Source organism: Gigantopelta aegis, unplaced genomic scaffold (genome assembly GCF_016097555.1).
Source record: "Gigantopelta aegis isolate Gae_Host unplaced genomic scaffold, Gae_host_genome ctg5017_pilon_pilon, whole genome shotgun sequence".
Classification (NCBI taxonomy): Eukaryota; Metazoa; Mollusca; class Gastropoda; order Neomphalida; family Peltospiridae; genus Gigantopelta; species Gigantopelta aegis.
Genome location: NW_024534171.1, coordinates 20,577 through 26,312, shown reverse-complemented (window position 1 = coordinate 26,312; position 5,736 = coordinate 20,577). Strand labels below are relative to the sequence as shown.

At 35.8% G+C, this 5,736-nt stretch overlaps 1 pseudogene; it reads left to right on the top strand.

The window, feature by feature from the left end:
- Positions 1-1,261: 1,261 nt before the first annotated feature.
- LOC121366215 lies at positions 1,262-5,203 on the top strand (annotated as a pseudogene).
- Positions 5,204-5,736: the final 533 nt, after the last annotated feature.

Sequence of the window (5,736 nt, the reverse complement as noted above, 5' to 3'; positions counted from 1 at the left end):
AGATGAAAATTCTAGGTAGAAATGCGGCAGTATCATATGAGGGCTCAGGATTTGTACGGTGTCTTGTATCCATGGAGATCAAACTGCTGAAGGAAGGGGGAAGGCTAATCATGAAAGTATATTGAACCCTCAAGTGCGGTTGAGTGTTGTTCAATATAACTTTCTGTCTGTAATATATAGAATTCAATACGGTGCATCTCGTGTGATGATTGCTACCGATATTTGTGCAGCGTGGTATTGATGTACAGCATGGTGTCATTGGTATGTAATTTGGATCTTCCTTTTGACAAAGACAGCTATATTCACAGGTAATGCAGGCATAGAGTAAAACAGTTCATTGTTATATTTTTGATAGATGATGGTCGATGTGGACGATTTGGTCGTAAAGGTTTAGCTATTAGTCTCATAACTAAAAAAGATTATCTGCTCTCAAGAACTTAGAGGAATACTATAGTATTCAAATCAATGAGATGCCAAGTGATATTGCCAACTACCTCTAATTAAACTCTCTCAAATAATATAAATGAATTAATTGTCCACTTGATATAAATAACTATAGTAATATTTGGTATCAGTATAATGATTATCATTTTGTCTTAGGCCACTTTTAATTTATTATTTTCTTTTTTTACAATTAGGCTTTTATGTAATTTTATACTCCCCATATATATTTGGCTACAATAATGTTATGAGAGAGTTTTTGATATTACAAGAAATAATTAATAATTATTATTAACTATATAATATATCAACTCTATCATGGTGCAAACACTAGTACTCATGGTCCACAGTCAGGCAGTCGTACTGTGAATCATTCAAACAATAATACTAAACTTGTTAAAAAATAGATGTATAACGAAACACATTGATTAGTAACTAATGACAAGGGATCTGCATTCTAAATTAAATTTACTATCCCAATAAATCTTTCCGTTTATCTCCGTAAATGTTACTCTACATGTGCTGAGGATAACTCTCCTAATGATGATGTGTAAATGTAGATGATAGATTAAGTCCAATCATGACCACGCGTTATTTTCCAGGAGCAACTTCAGTAGAAATCCCTCTCAGAGACACAGATGAGGTAAGTCATTGGAGAGATCAACAGGCTAACCATATGATTCTAATTAATGTGCCCTGTTCTCGCATTAATAGGTTAAGCACTAGAACTTGATATTGATCAATTTACCTGAGGTGAAACCAGAAGACCCCCCCCCCAGGGGAGAACCCCCCCCCCCCACAGTTCTTAGTATATTACGAGATGAACGGGCCACCTCTACACACATGGGTGGACATTAGCATTAGCTGTGAGTATAAAGTCATTGGTTATTTATGTTATAATAACTAACTATACATGTTAGCTTCATTATTATAAACAAAATAAATATGATGAGTTTGAGAGAATACTAGAATCTTCAAGAACAGGTACAAATGACGGTTGCTTTGTATTTATGTGATGAATACATTAGATGCTGATATTTCATATTCTGACATGAGAAAGATCAAATGATGGCTGCTTTAGACACCACTCGCTGCTTATTACATACAGAAAGCACGTCATGAGAACAAATAAGATACTAAGAAAGAAAATTTTTCAAAGGTATCAAAATAAAATTCAGTATTTTAATGTCTAACAGCATTCACTACACACACACCCACACTCTCCTCTCTCTCTCTCTCTCATCTCTCTCTCTCCTCTCTCTATCTCTCTCTCACTCTCACTCAGCGACCTTGCTCTATACAACAGCTGACCAAATCATTATGTATGACCCTCAACATTTATTAGGAAGAGCATATCTCTGTCTTCTTGAGGGAGACAAGATGACACAAGCAGAAGCCTCAGTTTAACTTTGCTCGTACAACAGTTAGTGAAATAATTCTAGCTTCTAATGACATATTACACAGTTCTCCAGATAACATCTTGGTGGGTGAGCTTATTAGGCAAAGCTTGTGTTTGCTTTTTAGTAAGAAGGATTACAAAGGATCACTAGTTTTTGTACAAGAAGGCTCTCCGTACTAACCCAAATTGTCCAGGAACAGTCCGTTTAGGAATGGGTCATTGGCTTTATGAAATTAGGAAAAATGATATGACAAAGCAAGGTTGATATAATGGTTACTAATGAATGATGACATTTCCTTGCTACACTCCCTCCCTATTTAGGCTAAGCATTCCAAAGGGCTCTAGATTTAGATCCTGTCTGCGTTGGTGGCACTGGTAGGGTTTGAGCTATACTTGAACTAAACATCAAACAGTTTGTTATTGCTACGTAGTGAGGAGTTCTGTAAGTTCATCTTCTGATAAATGGGATAGCACTAGAGTCCATCAAGAGAGGGGTGGAGCTTTATCAAAGGCTTACACTATTGATTCTGTAATCCCATGGTCCTCAACCACTTAGCAAATCAGTTCTTTTTTCAAAAAAGGTAAGATAATCATGTTAAATTTTCTTCCATTATACTAGGTTATTTGTAGGATTACACTAAAGTACAACATTTAGCTCTACATGCTTTTCATGGAAGAAGTAGAGGCGATGCAAGCAGAAGAGTGTTACCAACTGGCACGAGCCATTTCATGTACAGGAGACTTTGATCCAGCTTTTCAGTATTACTATCAGGCAACTCAATTTGCAGCTGCTGGCTATGTCCTGCCTCATTTTGGTCTAGGACAGATGTACTTAGCCCGACAGGACAATGAGAATGTATGACTTGTCCTAGCTCTTTGATTTCTACAGTCAGCCTTCCTTTTCTAGGCAGCTCAGTGTTTTGAGAAGGTTCTTTCAGTGCAACCGGAGAAATTATGAAACCATGAAGATCCTGGATCTTTATATGCTAACTCTCCATCATCAGAGAAGAGAGATATTGCTAAGAGCCCACTTGAAAAAACGTTACGGAAGAATTTCCTGAAGATGTAGAAGCTTGGATCGAGTTAGGAGGAATATTAGAGGCCACAATTGGAAGGCGGTAAATCCTGATGCTCTATAATATAGTATATTTTTTTTATTCTTTTGTCTTCAGGGTTCTTTAAAAGCGTATGAGAAGGCCTCTCAATTGTTTAACAGAAACAGTTGGAGCAGACATACCTCCTGAGATACTGAACAATGTTGGATACTTCTTCTTTTAAACTAGGCAATTATCAAGAAGCTTTGGTAAGTACTAGACTAAAATATCAATACTCATGTCTGGACTGTCTGTCTTGTAGTCTTTCTTTGAACAGTCCTTGGATCGTTCTCGTCAAGAGAGTATTCAAGATGAGACCTAATACAATGCCATTATGGTTCCAACAACTTACAATCTTGCAAGACTCTATGAGGTTCTTTGTGAATTTGAAAAGCTGAGAACCTGTACAAGGAGATTTTAAAGGAACACTCTCGCTATATGATTGTTATCTGAGGACTAGGATGTATTGCTCGAGACAAGAGCAGAATTTATGAAGCATCTGACTGGTTTTAAAAAAGAAGCACTACAGAAAAACCAGGTAAGTAAACTTTCCCATTAAAACCGACACTATAGTTTTTTGAGTACATTGACGCTATATGTTTTGTGATAGGATCATGCAGATGCTTGGATCTTAATGGGTAATCTCCATTTGGCCAAACAAGAATGGGGTCCTGGACAGAGAAATTTGAAAGCATTCTCAGAACCCTAAAAATAAAGGGACACAATATCTCTGTTATCATTAGGTAATGTTTGGCTTGCCTCAATACATCAACTCATCGTGACAAAACTAAAGTAAGATAAGAAGAACCTGTGTGTTTTTCCTTGTAGTCAATTCATACAAGACAAACGACATCAAGATAGAGCACTAAGCTATTATAAAGATGTCTTACGCCAAAGATCCTCATAATCTTTTACGCTGCAAATGGATCGGTTAGTCACTCTGTTTTTCTATATTATCACTGTTTTGTCTGCAGGAGCTGTTTTAGCTCACAAAGGTTTCTTCAGAGAAGCTAGAGAGTGTATTTGCTCAAGTCCGAGAAGCTACAGCTGAGCTTCCTGATGTTTGTTAAAACTTGGCGCACATATATGTTGAACAGAAGCAGTATATTTCAGCTATACAAATGGTATGGTAAGATTACAGTAAGGATGATATGTTTACTCTGTCACCTAAGCAGTTGAAAGTGTGCTTTCTTCAAATGCTTAATCACAGAGTTAGATCAATTCTCTGTGTTTAGTTCAGACTCCATTGTACTAGTTCTGACCCTCAGATCCTTTGCCATGGAGTCCGGAACAGGACAGATACAACTCTATATATCTGCTGATATAACTGTTACTATATCTCTTGTATTACAGTAGGGAGCGAGAACTGTCTTAAAAAGTTTTACACAATTTTCACAACACTGATGTGTTGCTACTCTACTTAGCTCGTGCTTACTTTAAAGCTGGACGACTCTCAGATTGTAAAAACTACATTACTCAAGGTACATATAACTTTTTATATAATTAGTAATGATATATTTGTTCCTATAGGCTCGTCATATTGCTCCACATGACTCTCTCCTTCTTTTCAATTTGGCTCTTGTTCAGCGCTGGTCAGCCAGTAATATTCTAAAAAAACGAGAGGAGCATGTTAATCAGATGTGTTGTCTTACTATCAGAGAGCTAGAAATGGCGCAAAGGTAAACATAACATCAATAAAACTAGTATATTTGGCATTAAAATATTGGTAATCATTTTGAACGTGGTTTGTTATCCATCAATTCTAGTATCTATCAATAATATTTTAATATTATTGATAGATATTATGAATACTAAGTATATAAGTGACTGTTATATATTTGTTTCTGTACAAGTTAGTGGGGGCAACATTGGTGTTTGCTATTATATTTAATCTAACAAGGTATATGTTATACACAGTGGATAGAAGAGTTGTGTGTTATAATATTATATAACAATGCATACTGTTTAGTTTGTTTTGGGGAGTAGGGTTGGTTTCACATGCAACTATTAATATAATATTTTTTTTATTTAATAGGAATTTTGTATTTTTAAGTCGTGAAGGAGATCGAAATGAAATTGATTTACAATTTGCTAGCCACGAAGCCAGGTATGTAAAGTAATGTACATTATTACACTATGACTTGTGTCTTGGTCTAGACGTTGCTCGGATCTTCTTAGTCAAGCCCAACATCATGTGACTAGAGCTCGTCGAATAGAAGACGAAGAGAGATTATTGAGAGAGAAACAAGAAAAAGAATTGAAATGCTAAGACAGAAAACAACTTGAACATGAGGTATATTGTATTTCCATCAGTTGGAATTTCATTTATATGGCACTGTTATTCTTCATTATCTTAATTGAAGGGGTATCCTCTTTTCAGATATTAGTTCTGATTCATATTGGAAATGCATGGGTCCATGAGAACATTAAATGATGTCCCTAATATTGAGATGTCATGATTTTTACTAGTTTATTAAATTTATAATCTTCTTCTGCTATTAGATGCAACAAGCTCGAGAGAAGGAATTGGCAGATGCAACAGTTGGAACCAGCCAGGCAACAATTCATTCTAAAAACCAAAATCTACTTATTTTGAAAAGAGCATCACCTCCAAAAACACTCAAGGGAAAGGTTTGTATAACTGATTTTAAAGTGCACATTATAGGATTTTAATCACTCATTGAGTAATGTGTCCTAAACACTTTTGTGTATGTGTTGTGTGTGCTTTAGTGTTAAAGGACATCTAGTGATTAGGGATTGTTTATTAGAAGGAGGTTTTGATGTCTGTTTCAAAGGTTGTCT